Below are 19,218 nucleotides of genomic sequence, written 5' to 3'. Positions count from 1 at the left end.
AAAGGTGGTTACTCAGTCATGAAAGCAGAAATGTCAAAGTTAAGACAGAAATGAATTGTCTGGCTGACAGGATATGGAGGCCATGAAAAAAGAAGGTAGCAGAGGTGACCACAATTTTAATTCTGTGTGATTCATCCCACCAAACAAAATAAGGTAGAAAGGAGAGTGTGCAGGCGTGAGGGATCAAGGGACATGCAAATAAAGATATTTGAAAGAATTAAGAATTTTGGGTCTGTAGCTAAGGAGAAGGATCACTGTAGGTAGAAGGGTCACTGTAGGTCTACGAATCAAAATATTAAAATCACTGTTTATGTCTCTTGGGTTTTTAATGGTTTCAGTTATATCTAATAGTTCCAAAATGAATACTAGTCATATGCCTTAACTACAGAGCTCTCAAGAAAAATAAACTTAAAAGACATGTTTGACAATGAATATGAATAGCCACTGGAGAAGAAAATGGCAACCCACTCCAGTGTTCTTGCCTTGAGAATCCCAGGGACAGGGGAGCCTGGTGGGCTGCTGTCTCTGGGGTCACACAGAGTCGGACACGACTGAAGTGACTTAGCAGTAGCAGCAGCATGAATAGCCATTAAGAAAAAAAATGTATTCTAATTTCAAAAGGAAATATAATCAGAAAAAATGTAAAGCAAACTGTTGTTCAGTCGCTCAGTCATGTCTGACTCTTGGCGACCCCATGGATTGCAGCACACCAGGCTTCCCTGTCCTTCACCATCTCCCGAAGGTGCTCAAACTCATGTCGATTGAGTCAGTGATATCATCCAACCATCTCATCCTCTGCCATCCCCTTCTCCTCCTGCCTTCAATCTTTTCCACCACCAGGGTCTTTTACATGAGTCGGCTCTTTGCGTAGGGTGGCCAAAGTATTGGAGCTACAGCTTCAGCATCAGTCCTTCCAATGAATATTCAGGACTGATTTCCTTTAGGATTGACTGCTTTGGTCTCCTTGCTGTCTAAGGGACTCTCAAGAGTCTTCTCCAACACCATAGTTTGAAAGCATAGATTCTTCAGTGCTCGGCCTTCTTTAGGGTCCAACTCTCACATCCATACATGACTAATGGAAAAACCACAGCTTTGACTATACGGACCTTCGTCGGCAAAGTAATGTCTCTGCTTTTTAAATATACTGTCTAGCTTTGTCATAGCTTTTCTTCTAAGGAACAAGGGTCTTTTAATTTCATGGCTGTAATCACCATCTGCAGTGATTTTGAAGACCAATGTCACTGTTACCACTTTTTCTGCATTTATTTGCCATGAAGTGATGAGACCAGATGCTATGATCTCAGTTTTTTGAATGTTGACTTTTAATGACTTTTAAGCCAGCTTTTTCACTCTCCTCTTTCACTTTCATCAAGAAGCTCTTTAGTTCCTCTTTGCTTTCTGCCATCTAGGGTGGTGTCATCTGTATATCTAAGGTTATTGATATTTCTCCTGGCAATCTTGATTTCGGCATGTGATTCATCCAGCCTGACATTTCACATGACGTACTCTGCACAGAAATTAAATAAGCAGGGTTACAACATACAGCCTTGACATACTCCTTTCCCAATTTTGAACCACTCCATTGTTCCATGTATGGTTCCAACTGTTGCTTCTTGACCTGCATACAGATTTCTCAGAAGGCAGGAAAGGTGATCTGGTATTCCCATCTCTTTTAAGAATTTCCCACAGTTTGTTGTGATTCACACAAAGGCTTTGGCATAGTCAATGAAGCAGAAGTAGATGTTTTTCTAGAACTCTCTTGTTTTTTCTATGATCCAACAGATGTTAGCAAATTGACCTCTGGTGCCTCTGCCTTTTCTTAATCTAGCTTGTACATCTAGCAGTTCTCAGTTTATGTACTGTTGAAGCATAGCTTGAAGGATTTTGAGTATTACCTTGCTAGCATGTGAAATGAGGGCAACTGTGCAGTAGTCTGAACATTCTTTGACATTGTCCTTTGGGACTGAAACGAAAACTGACCTTTTCCACTCCTGTGACCGACCACTGCTGAGTTTTCCAAATTTCCTTTCATATTGAGTATAGCACTTTAACAGCATCATCTTTTAGGATTTGAAATAACTCAGCTTGAATTCCATCACCTCCATTAGCTTTGTTTGTAGTGATGCTTCCTAAAGCCCCCTTGACTTCCTATTCCAAGATATCTGGCTCTAGGTGAGTGATCACACCATAGTGGTTATCCGGGTCATTAAGATGTTTTTCGCTTTGTTCATAGTGATGCTTCCTAAAGCCCACTTTGCACTCCAGGATGTCTGTCTGGCTCTAGGTGAGTGATCACAGCATCGTGGTTATCCAGGTCATTAAGATCTTTTTTGTAGAGTTCTTCTGTATATTCTTGCCACCTCTTCTTAAAATTGTCTGCTTCAAAAACCACTGCAACATAGTGACAGGCTTCTTTAGTTTTCCATCCTTTCACAGGAAAACTGAAAAACTGGTCTTTACTGATCCTTCTGAATATTAAAGCAATTTCAGAGCTTTCAACATGTGCCATATATTTTAGAAACACTGGTGAAAAAAATGGTGACTCTAAACCAATGCATGTTCAAATTCCAGTTGTTTGATACCTTTAGGGAAAGTCAGATCTATCTGACTCTACAGCCTCCAGGTCCCCAACAGCCCACCATGGGAACTCTTGCAATCTCTGCCAAGCCACCTGAAGCAAACAAAGACTGCATCTTTGCTTATCTGCTAGGTAGTCTATTCCAAGGCCCTTTCAAGCACTAGGTCAAAGCAGAAAAGCACTGAAACAGATCTGATTCATCTACATACAGTGCTTGTACTTGAATTTTCCAAGATAACAATATTCTGCAGTCTCTGTGAACCAATGTCCTATAAATTTCAATATTCAGGAATTTAAACTAAATCTCCATACAGAAAGCCCATGACACATTTGCCAAAATCTGCAGTATATAAAATATGAAGAGTGAACCCTCAGGTAAATTATGAATTTTGGGTGATAATACTGTATCAACATAGGTTCACTGATTGTAATAAATGTACCCTTCTGGTATGGGATGTTGATGGGAGGAAGTTGTACAATATATGTGGAAGGTAGAATATGGAAACTCTCTGAACTTTCTGCTCAATATTGTTGTGAACCTAAAATAGTTCTTAAAAATAGTCTATTTAAAACTTGGGGGGAATCTCATATGACATATGTTGTCCTGATTTTGAATTCAGAAAATGTGATCCTTATCAATGTGCAGAGAGAGGACTTATTCTAAGGGCCAGAGACAAGGTCTGAGAAAGCAAGCTCTGATCTGCATGACCAAGATAATCACGATGGTATGATCACTCACCTAGAGCCAGACATCCAGGAACGTGAAGTCAAGTGGGCCTTAGAAAGCATCACTACAAACAAAGCTAGTGGAGGTGATGGAATTCCAGTTGAGCTATTCCAAATCCTGAAAGATGATGCTTTGAAAGTGCTGCACTCAATATGCCAGCAAATTTGGAAAACTCAGCAGTGACCACAGGACTGGAAAAGGTCAGTTTTCATTCCAATCCCAAAGAAAGGCAATGCCAAAGAATGCTCAAACTACCTCACAATTGCACTCATCTCACACGCTAGTAAAGTAATGCTCAAAATTCTCCAAGCCAGGCTTCAGCAATATGTGAACCATGAACTTCAGATGTTCAAGCTAGTTTTAGAAAAGGCAGAGGAACCAGAGATCAAATTGTCAACATCCGCTGGATCATGGAAAAAGCAAGAGAGGTCCAGCAAAACATCTATTTCTGCTTTACTGACTATGCCAAAGCCTTTGACTGTGTGGATCACAATAAACTGTGGAAAATTCTTCAAGAGATGGGAATACCAGACCACCTGACCAGCCTCTTGAGAAACCTATATGCAGGTCAGGAAGCAACAGTTAGAACTGGACATGGAACAACAGACTGGTTCCAAATAGGAAAAGGAGTACATCAAGGCTGTATACTCTCACCCTACTTATTTAACTTATATGCAGAGAACAACATGAGAAACACTGGGCTGGAAGAAGCACAAGCTGGAATCAAGATTGCCGGGAGAAATATCAATAACCTCAGATATGCAGATGGTACCACCCTTATGGCAGAAAGTGAAGAGGAACTAAAAAGCCTCTTGATAAAAGTGAAAGAGGAGAGTGATAAAGTTGGTTTCAAGCTCAACATTCAGAAAACGAAGATCATGGCATCTGGTCCCATCACTTCATGGGAAATAGATGGGGAAACAGTGGAAACAGTGTCAGACTTTATTTTTTTGGGCTCCAAAATCACTGCAGATGGTGACTGCAGCCATGAAATTAAAAGACGCTTACTCCTTGGAAGGAAAGTTATGACCAACCTAGATAGCATATTCAAAAGCAGAGACATTACTTTGCCAACAAAGGTCCGTCTTAGTCAAGGCTATGGTTTTTCCTGTGATCATGTATGGATGTGAGAGTTGGACTGTGAAGAAAGCTGAGTGCCGAAGAATTGATGCTTTTGAAGTGTGGTGTTGGAGAAGACTCTTGAGAGTCCCTTGGACTGCAAGGAGATCCAACCAGTCCATTCTAAAGGAGATCAGCCCTGGGTGTTCTTTGGAAGGAATGATGCTAAAGCTCAAACTCCAGTACTTTGGCCACCTCATGAGAAGAGTTGACTCATTGGAAAAGACTTTGATGCTGGGAGGCGTTAGGGGCAGGAGGAGAAGGGGACGACAAAGGATGAGATCGCTGGATGGCATCACTGACTCGATGGACATGAGTCTGAGTGAACTCCGGGAGTTGGTGATGGACAGGGAGGCCTGGCGTGCTGCGATTCATGGGGTCGCAAAGAGTCGGACACGACTGAGCAACTGAACTGAACTCTTGGAACAGTCACAAGGAAAGGTTAAAAGTAGGAAGAAATGATAGCCATATCTCAAGTTTTTTAAAAAGCAATACCACTTTCAGTTTCCAGTTGGCCATGTCAGGAGCCTAGAAGTTGCCACTCTGTCCCAATAGGAAAAAACTGAACAAAATGTAAAATCAACAATTCTTCTTAGACACAGCAGAGAAATGAGATCACATGGCAAACCACTGTCCCCAAAATGGAGACAGATACAGACAACAGAGGGGCTTCCTGGTAACTCAGCCGGGAAAGAATCCACCTGCAATGGAGGAGACCCCAGTTCGATTCCTGGGTCGGGAAGATCCCTTGGAGAAGGGAAAGGCTACCCACTTCAGTATTCTGGGCTGGAGAATTCCATGGACTATATAGTCCGTGGGCTTGCAAACAGTTGGACACAACTGAGCAACTTTCACTATCACCAAAGCTGAAACTCATGAGCAGAAAGTTTCATAGCAACCTGTGCCAGGGTTAAGAACACATAAGCTGTAGTTGATGAACTGTTGGAGAAGTGTGGATAACTCTGAGAGTTAAACTTCAGAGAGACCCAGTCACAGGATGGCTCCACGCTTTTGTGAGTTTTACCTCCAAGACCTCTACCAGGACCTCACAGTGAGTGTCACAGAAAAATTCCTTCTTGCTTCTGGAATAGAGAGGGGAAAACGACCCCTGAAATATACCAGAGCATTTTGTTCTTAACATGGCCCACATCTGGGAAAAATTATTTTCAGATCAGATCAGATCAGACCAGTCGCTCAGTCGTGTCCGACTCTTTGCGACCCCATGAATCACAGCACGCCAGGCCTCCCTGTCCATCACCAACTCCCGGAGTTCACTCAGACTCACGTCCATCGAATCAGTGATGCCATCCAGCCATCTCATCCTCTGTTGTCCCCTTCTCCTCCTGACCCCAATCCCTCCCAGCATCAGAGTCTTTTCCAATGAGTCAACTCTTTGCATCAGGTGGCCAAAGTACTGGAGTTTCAGCTTTAGCATCATTCCTTCCAAAGAAATCCCAGGGCTGATCTCCTTCAGAATGCACTGGTTGGATCTCCTTGCAGTCAGAGCCTAACTTGCTAGAGTTTTATCAGAGACTAACCAATTCAGAAGAAGGTAAATACCCAACTCTAGCCTCATCTTGCTTCCCATATGAAGGAAGAATACCCACTTTCAGACCACCCAGCCATCCTGTTCCCCCAAGAGGGGAAAAAAATGAGAAGCACTAGTAAAATTCACTGTTCTGGGGCCCAGGCTCACCAGAGGACTGAGACCTCATCAAAGGACTATAGAATGCTTCCCCTTGCCCACATCTTACCACTACATTACTCAAGGCCTGTTTATAGCAGTTTTTACCTAGTATACTGCATTCAATTTTTAACAACAACAACAAAAAAACCCACAAGGCATATTGAACAGCAAAACAAGCATCAGATATCAGAGAAATGTTGGAATTATTAGACCAGGACTTCAAAGAACTATGATTAATATGCTAAGGGCTTTAATGGGAAACAGACAACATGAAAGACAGATGGATAATTTAAGTAGAGAGAAATTCTAAAAAAATTAAAATGAGATGCTAAAAATAAAAAATACTGTAATAGAAATGAAGAAGGCTTTGATAGGTTCATTAGACTGGGCATGGCTAAAGAAAGATCCCTGAGCATAGAGATAAGACAACTGAAACTCCCCAAACTGAAAAGCAAAGAGAAAAAAAGATTACAACAAAAGAACAGACTATCCAAGGACTGTGGGACAACAAAAGGTATTACATGTGTGTAAATGGGAATATTAGAAGAAGAAACAAAGAAACAAAAGAAATATTTGTGGTAATAATGGCTGAGAATTCCCCCCAAATTAATGTCAGATACCAAACCACAGGGCTTCCCAGATGGCACTAGTGGTGAAGAATTTCCCTGAGAATCCAGGAGGCGTAAGAGATAAGGGTTCTATCTCTGGGTCGGAAAGAGCCCTTGGAGTAGAAAGTGATAACCAGTCGAGTATTCTTGCCCAGAAAATTACATGGACAGAGGAGCTTGGTGGGCTACAGTCCACGGGGCTGCAAAGAGTTTGACATGACTGAGAGACTCCATACCCATTCACTCACCAAACCACAGATTCACAGAAGTTCAGAGAACACCAAGCTCCCTTAAAATTGCTTAAGGAAATTACTACTTGCCATGTTATATTTTGTCAGTGGGCACTTAGGACTCTGTTCAGAATGGTAAACGTGTAAACTTCTAGAAAGCATATAACTTCAGTGGCAGTTATCTCCTGAACATGACCTCTCTATGCATCAGGCTAATAGCCCTGCTTGGAGAGACCTAGTTAGTAAGGCCAAAGCACTGGCCACCAATGGCCTGCCTCAGAAATATCCTTTGGGAGTTCTGGTACCAGCCTAGGTTCAGCTCTCTGTGACCTGAAATTTAGCTCTGGCTTCTTCCTGTAATATAATTTGACCCCACATGGGGTCCAAAGCCAAGTACCTTTTGCTCTATCACCTTCTGCCTAGTAACCATGAGGCTCTGGATCAGCAGATATTCCAAATATCAACAGCCCTAGGTCCCTCCATGTTGCAATCAGCTCCTGAAGATTTTGACAGCCTGAATTTGTAAATGATGCTGACAGCACCATAACACAACTCTAAATTGAATCTGTTTTTAAATTTAACACGCTCAAGAATGATTTTGATACTTTAGAGGAAAAAAGTCTGTCCTAAAGGGTACAATCACCACCACCATTCTCTGAACCCTGGCAATGCCCTTAAGAGGCACTGGAAGTGCTTTAGTGAATACAGCAAATAAGATAATACAAAGAGACAGCACTGGAGCCACACCAAAACAAATCAAAATCCATAAAGACCAAAAACCAAAACCCATAAAAAACACCTGAGTTAGGTTACTGGCTCTGTCTCAGGAATGATGAAGAAGAGACTTAACCTCTCTGTATCTCAGGTTTCTTCATTTGTGTAAGGAGGAAATGACCATGCCAACTCAATAAACATTATAAGAATTCAAAATAACAGTTTTGCAAAGCACCTACCATCTGGCTTGGCCCATTGTGGTTCTCAAATCTTTTTTGTTTTTTTCCCCACTCTACTTTCCCATCTTTACCTTTGGTGTGATCCATGGGAAGACAAAATGGGGGAGGAAAAGTAATTTTATCATATACTGAAGAAATTATCCAAAATTCCTACTTTAATTATATAATCAATCACTAACATTGGACCAGCCTCTTAAAAAAAATGAACTTTCTTGGCAGCCATAAAAGTAATGTTTTATGGCTCATGCCTTCAACCCAATCCTACCCATGTGATTTTACTCTACTCCCTAGCAGACATTGAGGTACCTGACTATTTTTGTCTATTCAAGCAAGAAACTGCTTCAGAAGCTTTGGAGAGTCAACTCCATTTAAGCCCGGCAAAGAAAAACACCTATGCCCAAGTCATGGCAGAAGAAAGCAAAAACAAAAACAAGACCCAGCTGGTTACTAAAGGACATAAGTGGAAGATTAAACTTCTGTTTTTCATTGAAAAGCTACTCCATGAAGACAAAAACATGAATCTGTACTGATTAAGTGTTGGAGGTATACAAGGCAAATCCCACACTACACAGGAATAAGAAAGGAGCTCTATTTCCACAGTGTTGGGTTTTCAAAGGTTTCCATCTTATGACATAACCCTTTATTCTTTAACCCTAGAAATGTCCACTTCTACAAAGTCTCATCAATTCAGAGTTACAATTCAGCTCTGATGTGAAGGTATGATTTGCAAAGTTAGGTACAGTTTAGTTTCCGTCCCAACCTCAGTCACTACCTGACTTTCTGACTGTTTAAGAATCATTTCCTCTCTCTGAGTCTCAATGTTTCTTCTCTGTAAAATAAGGGTAATATGCAAAATAGTTTTGGGGCAGGGGCACTGTAACTGTTCTGTGTCCTGATGGTAGAAGTGGTTACATAAATCACACATGTGTTGAAATTCAAAAAAAGATATAACCAACAATCAGTTTTCCTTTATGCTAACTTGAGAAATAAAACAAATGAAAAAAGTAGGGATAATAACTTTTCTCTCATGGAATTGTCAAGAGAATTAAATTAAAACCTCTGTCAAAAGGGCCTAGAGTAAACCACGTGACTCACAGTAAACAACAAATATTAATTCCCTTCCCTTCCCTTATCCTCCAGGGGAAAGGAGGACATGATTTCTCCTTTCTTTAAAATTAACTCAACCAGTACTACCATAACCAGGTCAGAAAACAGAAGGGCTGGACTCAGACACTGGATATATCCTGTCTTGTAGCTGAGCACTGACTACAAGTTACGTTGCAACAGCTCACTTTTGAGAGGCCATGTTCTCACTCTCAGAAGCTAGGTCTCACACAGCTATTATTTTAAGAAGCCAAGATTAGCTCAGGGCTAGGCTGAGTAATGAGATACAAGTGCTTTGGGAATCTGCTGGTTCCCAGTACAACTAATGAGTAATATCAACTGCATTCTGTCCAAGATACAGAAGACAACTCTAAGTGGCCAACAGCTCTTTGAAAAAGGCAGAGGACATGATCAGAAAAAGAATATTTCTGTCCCACCCTGCAGCCTCTGTTTTAGAAAATTTACATTTTATATAATCATTATTGGGCTTCTCCTGGTAAAGAACTCCCTGCCAATGCAGGAGACAGAAGAGATGCAGGTTCAATCCCTGGGTCGGGAAGATCCCCTGGAGGAGGGCATGACAACCTACTCCAGTATTCTTGCCTGGAGAATCCCATGGGCAGAAGAGCCTGGTGGGCTGGAGTGCACAGGGTTGCAAAGAGTCAGACATGATTGAAGTGACTGAGCACAGGCATGCATATTATTATCAAAGATCATTATCAAAGGTCATTTATGGTGTTTTAGTTTTGTTCAGATCGACTGAAGGTTATCACCACTAGAAAAGTTATACAATGTACCAAGTAAGGGCTTTAGAATCAAGCTATGGTTTAAGTACCAGCTCTGATATTTCCTTGCTATGTGACACTGGACAAATTATAACCTCTCTGAGCCTCAGATTTCTCCTCTATAATATTTTCAAAGTTCAGGATGCCCCTTAAGTGGGTTTTAAAATCAATTTAGTGGTTTATAAATAACATTTTTAAGTAAAAAGAAAATCAAATGACTATAAGTAATAAGGATAAGTATATTCTGGTTCAAGATGGCGAAGTAGAAGGAAATGCACTCATTGCCTCTTGCAAGAGCACCAAAATGCAAATAGCTGTTAACCATCAACAGAAGGATGCTGGAAACAACCAATAAAAGATAAGCCACATCCAAAGACAAAGAAGAAGTTTCAGCAAGATGGCAGGAGGGGCGCAATCACGATTAAACCAAATCCCATACCCGTGGGTGACACACAAACTGGAGAACAATAATACCAAAGAAGTTCTCCCATTGTTAGTGAAGGTTCTGAGCACCATGTCAGGCTTCCCAGCCCTGGGATCGGACAAAGAGACTGGGAATCTCCAGGGAATCTGACCTTGAAGGTTCAGTTCAGTTCAGTTCAGTCGCTCAGTCCAACTCTTTGCGACTCCATGGACTGCAGCACACCAGCCTTCACTGTTCATCACCAACTCCTGGAGCTTGCTCAAATTCATGTCCATCGAGTCAGTGATGCCATCCAACCATCCCATCCTCTGTTGTCCCATTCTCTTCCAGCCTTCAATCTTTCACAGCATCAGGGTCTTTTCCAGTGAGTCAGTTCTTTGCATCAGGTGGCCAAAGTACTGGAGTTTCACTTCAGCATCAGTCCTGGCAATGAATATTCAGGACTGATTTCCTTTACGGATGGACCGCTTGGATCTTCTTGCAGTTCAAGGGACTCTCAAGAGTCTTCTCCAACACCACAGTTCAAAAGTATCAATTTTTTGGCACTCACCTCACTTTACAGTCCAACTCTTATATCCATACATGACTACTGGAAAAACCATATCTTTGACGAGATGGACCTTTGTCAGCAAAGTACAGTCTCTGCTTTTTAATATGCTGTCTAGGTTAGTTATAAGTTTTCTTCTAAGGTGCAAGAGTCTTAATTTCATAGCTGCAGTCACCATCTGCAGTGATTCTGAAGACCAAGAAAATAATGTCTCTCACTGTTCCCACTGTTTCCCCATCTATTTATCATGAAGTGATGGGACCAGATGCCATGATCTTAGTTTTCTGAATGCTGAGTTTTAAGCCAACTTTTTCACTCTCCTTTTTCACTTTCATCAAGAGGCTCTTTAGTTCTTCTTCACTTTCTGCCATAAGAGTGCTAGCATCTGCATATCTGAGGTTACTGATATTTCTTCTGGCAGTCTTGATTCCAGCTTGTGATTCATCAAGCCCGGCATTTCACATGATGTACTCTGCATATGAATTAAATAAGCAGGGTGACAATATACAGCCTTTACGTACTCCTTTTCCTATTTGGAACCAGTCTGTTGTTGTCCATGTCCACTTCTAACTGTTGCTTCTTGAGCTGCATACAGATTTCTCAGGAGGCAGGTCAGGTGGTCTGGTATTCCCATCTCTTTAAGGATGTTCCACAGTTTGTTGTGATCCACATAGTCAAAGGACGTCAAAGTTTTTCTGGAATTCTCCTGCTTTTTCGATGATCCAGTGGATGCTGGCAATTTGATTTCTGGTTCCTCTGCCTTTTCTAAATCCAGTTTGAACATCCGGAAGTTCATGGTTTGCATACTGTTGAAACCTGGCTTGGAGAATTTTGAGCATTATTTTCCTAGTGTGTGAGACGAATGCAATTGTGCTGTAGTTTGAACATTTTTTGGCATTGCCTTTCTTTGGGATTGGAATGAAAACTGACCTCTTCCAGTCCTATGGCCACTGATGAGTCTTCCAAATTTGCTGGCGTCAAAATTTCAAATTTGCTAGCATATTAACAGCATCATCTTCCAGGATTTGAAATAGCTTAATTGGAATTCCATCACCTCCACTAGCTTTGTTCATAGTGATGATTCCTAAGGCCCACTTGACTTCGCATTCCAGGATGCCTGGCTAGGTGAGTGATCACACCATCATGATTATCTGGGTTGTGAAGATCTTTTTTGTACAGTTCTTCTGTGTATTCTTGCCACCTCTTCTTATTATCTTCTGCTTCTGTTAGGTCCATACCATTTCTGTCCTTTATCAAGCCCATCTTTGCATGAAATGTTCCCTTGGTATCTCTAATTTTCTTGAAGACATCTCTAGTCTTTCCCATTCTGTTGTTTTCCTCTATTTCTTTGCACTGATCGCTGAGGAAGGCTTTCTTATCTCTCCTTGCTATTCTTTGGAACTCTGCATTCAGATGCTTATATCTTTCCTTTTCTCCTTTGCTTTTCGCTTCTCTTTTCACAGCTGTTTGTAAGGCCTCCCTAGACAGCCATTTCGCTTTTTTGCATTTCTTTTCCATGGGGATGGCCTTGATCCCTGTCTCCTGTACAATGTCACGAACCTCCATTCATAGTTTATCAGGTACTCTGTCTATCAGATCTAGTCCCTTAAATCTATTTCTCATTTCCACTGTATAATCATAAGGGATTTGATTTAGGTCATACCTGAATGGTCTAGTGGTTTTCCCCACTTTCTTCAATTTAAGTCTGAATTTGGCAATAAGGAGTTCATAACGACAGAATGATCTCTGTTCGTTTCCAAGGCAAACCATTCAATATCAGGGTAATCCAAGCCTATGCCCCAACCAGTAACGCTGAAGAAGCTGAAGTTGAATGGTTCTATGAAGATCTACAAGACCTTTTAGAACTAACACCAAAAAAAGATGTCCTTTTCATTATAGGGGACTGGAATGCAAAAGTAGGAAGTCAAGAAACACCTGGAGTAACAGGCAAATTTGGCCTTGGGGTACGGAATGAAGCAGGGCAAAGAGTTTTGCCAAGAGAATGTACTGGTCATAGCAAACACCCTCTTCCAACAACGCAAGAGAAGACTCTACACATGGACATAACCAGATGGTTAACACCGAAATCAGATTGATTATATTCTTTGCAGCCAAAGATGGAGAAGCTCTATACAGTCAGGAAAAAAAAAAAAAAATTACTGAGCAAGGCCCAAACTAAAGAGCCTCTTGATGAAAGTAAAAGAGGATAGCAAAAAAGTTGTCTTAAAGCTCAACATTCAGAAAACTAAGATCATGGCATCTGGTCCCATCACTTCATGGCAAATAGATGGGGAAACAGTTGAAAAAGTAACAGACTTTATTTTGGGGGTCTCCAAAATCACTGCAGATGGTGACTGAAGCCATGAAATTAAAAGACACTTACTCCTTGGAAGAAAAGTTATGACCAACCTAGATAGCATATTCAAAAGCAGAAACATCACTTTGCCAACAAAGGTCCGTCTAGTTAAAGCTACGGTTTTTCCAGTGGTCATGTATGGATGTGAGAGTTGGACTGTGAAGAAAGCTGAGTGTCGAAGAACTGATGCTTTTGAACTGTGGTGTTGGAGAAGACTCTTGAGAGTCCCTTGGACTGCAAGGAGATCCAACCAGTCCACCCTAAAGGAAATCAGTCCTGAATATTCATTGGAAGGACTGATGCTGAATCTGAAACTCCAATACTTTGGCCACCTGATGCAAAGAACTGACTTATTTGAAAAGACCCTGATGCTGTGAAAGATTGAAAGCGAGAGGACAAGGAGACGACAGAGGATGAGATGGTTGGATGGCATCACCGACTCGATGGACATGAGTTTGAGCAAGCTCCAGGAGTCAGTGATGGACAGGGAAGCCTAGCATGCTACAGTCCATGGGGTCACAAAGAGTCAGACATGACTGAGCAACTGAATTGAACTGACCTATGAGACTATCAGGTATGTGATGTTCAATATTTTTCAGAATATTTGAAAAAAATCAAGTAATATGGGAGAAATGTTAGCAATTAATTCTACTAGAGTCAGAATATCTAATTACAACTTTATTTAAGAATACTGGGAAAGTTCCTGTTTATTTATCAATTTCAGATTCCTATCAGTATGACTTTAAGTATATTACATAAATTAAACAATGAGTCATCAACATGTGTGAAGGAAATGCTTTTTTAAATTACTGACACTGAAAGATCAAGTGTAATTAAAATTGAATTTTAGCCTAAATTAACACAAAAAAACAAGCATACAAAACCCTATCCAAACAGCAATGTTGTGAAAACAAGAGACTCTTGTTGATGTGGAAAGAGCAATGCAACCAATGGTAGCTCTAGCACTCTTCTAAAGAGGTATCATTCTGCTAGGACAACTAGAGCTGGCCACTAACATACAAAAGCCTTGGCAAAGTCTCCAGCCTGGGAAGGACTCCAGTTAAAGGTATTGTCAGCAGAATTCACTGGTGTTCCAGTAGTTATAACTCTGCATTTCCACTGCATAGGGTATGGGAATTAAGATTCCATGTACTTTGCAGTAGTGGCAGGAGGACTCTTCTGCTTAAAACCTTCCAATTTCCCACCATTTGGGGGAAAAAAAATCAAATTTGGGAAAAAATCCAAGTTACTTATCACAGCTCTCAAGACCCTACATGATAGGGTCCCATCCCACCTTTTCAACATGACCTCCTCCCTGCATTCACTCCACTCCAGCTATTCTACTCTTTCTGCTCCTCAAACACACCACACTCAATCCTATTAGTATCTTAGAGCTCTTATATCTCATTCTCATTGCCCAGATCACACTTCTTCAGAATCTTTACACTCAAGGATTCTTCTCGTCATCATTTGTCTTTCAGCTTGTATATTCACTTCCTCAGAGAAGCATTCTTTTTTATTCCTGACTCTTCTTAGAACCTAGAACAGTACAATATAAATATATATATGTATATATATGAAGAACATCCACACATTTGTTTTAGTGCATTCATTTAACTGCAATTTGAAAATAATGTAAGAAAGAGAATTTACATACACAGGAATATCTGCAAACTGAGTTCAACAAGGGATTGTTCAGCCCTATTGAAGGTTCAAGTAATTAACTGGCAAGCTTTCCTCCAAGTATCCACTCAGGAATCATATCTATCACAGGGCTATAGCTCCTGATGCCTAATGAAAGAATAACTGATTTCGAATCAATGCATAGGCTTAATCTGCATTTAAACACACTGATCATCGTCTCACTATTAAGTTTCCATTACAGCTCAGGAGCCAAAAGAGACAAGGTTCATATCCCAGTTTTATCTTTTAAATGCTGTGAAGCCTTGAACAAGTTATCTTACTTATTAATATTAAACAAAGATAACAGTACTTATCTCAGAGTTGTTTTGAAAGTTAAATAATGCATATAATAAACATCTGTTAGAGTCTTGCACATAATAAAAAACCAATAAATTATTCTATTATTAATTCACACTCTTCCAACTAATTTTTATTGATATAAAAGGCACAATTCAAAAAAAATTGACCATAGTCCCTGCCCAGGAAGAGCTCACAGTGTAAAAGGAAAAGAGAGTGAAAAGTGAAGTTGTTCAGTTGTGTTCGACTCTTTGCAACTCCAGGGACTGTAGCCTACCGGGCTCCTCTGTCCATGGGATTTTCCGGGCAAGGGTACTGGAGTGGGTTGCCATCTCCTTCTCCAGAGGATCTTCCCGACCCAGGGATCAAACCCAGGTCTCCTGCATTGCAGGCAGACGCTTTACCCTCTGAGCCACTAGGGAAACTCAAAAAAAGGAAAAGATAACCCCATAAAAAATAAGCATAGAAGAATTATATATTAACTCTCATCCAAGAAGCCTGAAAAGAATCTGCCCTGTTCTAGTAAATTTGATATTAGGATCTAGTCAGTCGGAGAAGGCAATGGCACCCCACTCCAGTACTCTTGCCTGGAAAATCCCATGGACGGAGGAGCCTGGTGTGCTGCAGTCCTTAAGAGTTGGACACAACTGAGCGACTTCACTTTCACTTTTCACTTTCATGCATTGAAGGAAATGGCAACCCACTCCAGTGTTCTTGCCTGGAGAATCCCAGGGACAGGGGAGCCTGGTGGGCTGCTGTCTATGGGGTCGCACAGAGTCTGACACGACTGAAGCGACTTAGCAGCAGCAGCAGCAGCAGCAGCAGTCAGTCTAGAGTTAAAAGGCACACCAAAACGCTTCCAACTTATAAAAAGGAATAGCTTTTAAGATGGTCAGAACAGCTCTGTAAAGAAGCCCTCTTAAGATAACAAGAAGAATGGTCAAGAATGATTGTCTTTTTTAAAACGTATTTTAAAAAATTTGTTGTATTTATTTGGCTTTGTTGGATCTTAGCTGGGGCATGTGGGATCTTCATTGTATCAACTGGATCTTTAGTTGCAGAACACGGATTTTCTAGCTGTGGCGAGGGCTCAAAAGGGCATATGGGATCCTAGTTCTCCAACCAGGGACTGAACTTGAATTCCCTGCACTGTAAAGCTGCAGATTCTTAAATCATTGGACCACCAGGGATATCTGCGAGAATGACTGTTTTAATAGCCAAAAGGTGGAAGCAACTAAGTGTTCATCAACAGATGAAAGGATAAACAAAATGTGGTCTATACATACAACTGAATATCATTCAACCTTAAAAAGGAAGGAAGTTCTGACACATGCTACAACATAAATGACCCTAGAGGACACTAAGCTAAGTGAAGTAAACCAGTCACAAAAAGATAAACACTGTATGATTCTACTTTTATGAGGTATCTTGAGTAGTCAAATTCATAGAGACAGAAACAATAGTGGTTGCCAGAGGCTCGGGGAGGAAGGACTAAGAAGTTAATGTTATGTTAGGTACAAAGTTTCAGTTTGGGGCAATGATGAAAATGCTCTGGAGAAAATGGCAGGGATGATTGCACAACAATGTGAATGTACCTAATGCTACAAAACTATAGACTTAAAAACGGTTAAAATAATAAATATTACGTTATGTGTATTTTACCACAATTTAAAGAAAAAAAAAGGAATGACTGCTCTGTAGTTTACAGAGAGTGAACATCCCTTTTCTTTGACTTTGATCACTGTTATATCCCACAGTGTATCAACTCAGCTTCTCCAGGTTAAGACAAGAGAATTCCTAGGCAGTTACCATATATAAGATACTACATGACATCTAAGAAATAACAAGTCCTTAAACACCCAAACCTAGAATTTACAGAAAAATTGACAGATGTTACACACTGCCCGTGGATTTATTTCTAAAAGTCTAAAAAGCGCAGAAAATAAACCAAAGTATTTTTATGTCTAAATACCAGTTTAGGATTATATATAAGTTAATTCCTAAAGAGACAAGAAAGTCTCCGGGGTTGGGGGGGCGGAGGGGGAGATCAATTGGTCCATGTAGGGTAGATTTCCTATTATCAGTGCTAAGCTCCCATAAAACAACTTTATTCAATTTTTTTAATGTCAATTTACATTAAACAAAGCAACTTTCATACACTAAACAAAAATGTCACAACCAACAGTCCAAATAATGGTCTTGTTTCCTAGTGGCCCAGAAAGACAGAAAATAAATCCCAAGGACCCTAGTTCAGATAGACTAGAGAGAGTAGACTGTGGTTCTTGCATAATTAACGACTATGTCACAGTTCAATGGGGTAAACACTTCAGTAGCTTCCCCCCAGCAGCTGCCTATGTGATTAAGGACTAGGATAAGAGTGACAGCTTCACAAAGGCAATAGTAAGAGATAAAGCGTCTTCCTAGCACATTCAAAGACTCCAGAATCCCAAACTTCTCTGCTGTCCTTCCATCCAATTTTCATTAAGAACAATTTATATCATCTAGGAAGCTTCAAAATCAAATGCTACCTTTATTTTTACTTTATCAAACCCATAAAATCACAGCTGGGGTGTGGTCTAGACATAAGCCTTGGTTAAGATCACAAAAATTCTCAAATCAAATAATTGGGCTAAGTTAGAACAAAGTTCATCAACAAGAAGATGATACAGAATTCAAGCCAAGTTGGCTTCCTTCTGGCATTTCAGAAAGACTAGCATTGCTCCAAATACTAGTACATAGGTGTAAGTAGCCTCTGAGTGGGTAATGTCACCAAACAAAAGCAACACCTTCAAAGTCTCTCTCAGTGACTAGAGGCAGCCAGACACTCAAACTGCCAGTCCTGAATTACGGCCTCTGAATGGTGAGGGCTTCACATTTCACTGATCAGGGCACAGCCCAATCAGAAGACAAACCCCAACACTGCCAGGGACCAGCAAATCCGCTTTCTTCCAGTGTGCACATGACTGAATGTGCTTCTGTCCATCATCTGGGTCATATATAGTTCAATGCGAGCTGAGCAGACAGGGCTGCAAGGAAATCTGGTGCGGTTCAATACCTCGTCTAGTCTGGGTTCCAGTACCTTTTTTTTTTTTTCAAACTGACAAACTCATTTCTCTACCGGGACAGGATGCTGTGCTGGCTGGGAGTTCCATTTCTGCAGCAAGAATCCTATCTGGAAACACAGAAGTTGTCCTCTAAGCCACAGCAGCTCGAACTTTTTTGATTGTTGTTGCTGCTTTCTCCCATCACCCCCACCCCCTTTTGACAAAGATCCAACTATAAAAAGTCTTACGTAACAGTTCAGGACTACTTCGGTTCTTTTACTGGGTAAGCACTTTCAATTTTTTTTTTTTTAAACTAAAAACCATTTTAACATTGAATCTGTTGAGAGTCTTGACTAAAATCTTTTAAGTAATTTGTGTGGTGAAATACTGTCAGTGGATTTTTTAGTCTCATTTCTGCACGTGCTCCTTTGTTCTCAGAACAGAAGCTTTTTATACACACCCCATAACGCAGCTGGAGAGAGTTATGAAGTCAGTTATTATAAGGAACACAAAGGTTGCTCTGCATTCTTTGCCTTTAGATAATTAATTTCGTATGTGTTTTCTTAAAATGAAGTATTAAAGAAGGGAGAAATTGAATAAACGAAAGAATAAACTGTTGGAAAATCTAGCAAAGTTTGTAGTTTTTACCACCTTTTCTATCTGTAGTTTTGTGTGGCCAAACACTTGTGCCGCCTGGGGCGGTGGGGGTAGAGGCAAGCGTAGACAGAGAGGAACTAAGCCAGACATGGACAAAGGCATGAGCCAAAACCAGACAGTCCTGGCCGTTCGATAGGCCAGCAGTGGGTGAGACAGGTCAGCCAGCTGCAGGGGCGGGAGAGGGGGGGAAAGGGGCATGGATGTGTGAGGTGCTCATGCGTGCGATCGTGACTAGATTCTGAAACTGCCAGCCATTTTCCCAGCTATGCTTTGTGCAATCTAAAGGAATGCATCTTCTCTGAAGCAGTCTTGCCAGGGCCCAGTGATAGCAAAGGAGTGTGATGAATACCACAACATATGGAATCAGAAAATACTGGGATCTGGGGTGGGCAAGAGGGAAACGCAGAGGGTGTGGAAAT

The 19,218-nt window shown here is 40.9% G+C and overlaps 1 protein-coding gene and 1 long non-coding RNA gene across 6 annotated transcripts in view; one reads left to right on the top strand and one right to left on the bottom strand.

Annotated features, from left to right (window-relative positions):
• Positions 1-19,218, bottom strand: part of NR6A1 (nuclear receptor subfamily 6 group A member 1) — a 226,543-nt gene that overhangs the window by 106,430 nt on the left and 100,895 nt on the right. The gene's annotated exons all lie outside the window — the stretch shown is intronic.
• The window catches only part of LOC138989851 (uncharacterized), a 47,071-nt gene continuing 45,919 nt past the window's right edge, over positions 18,067-19,218 (top strand). For 2 of the 4 annotated variants that reach the window (XR_011465983.1, XR_011465982.1), the window contains exon 1: positions 18,067-18,425. This is a non-coding gene — a long non-coding RNA (uncharacterized lncRNA). The remainder of the gene's footprint in view (positions 18,426-19,218) is intronic. The other 2 variants (XR_011465981.1, XR_011465980.1) reach the window with 1 other exon arrangement.

The sequence above is a fragment of the Bos mutus genome, chromosome 11, assembly GCF_027580195.1.
Source record: "Bos mutus isolate GX-2022 chromosome 11, NWIPB_WYAK_1.1, whole genome shotgun sequence".
NCBI classification, from domain to species: domain Eukaryota; kingdom Metazoa; phylum Chordata; class Mammalia; order Artiodactyla; family Bovidae; genus Bos; species Bos mutus.
The sequence above is the reverse complement of the archived record's forward strand: the minus strand, read 5'-3'. Positions and strand labels throughout refer to the sequence as shown.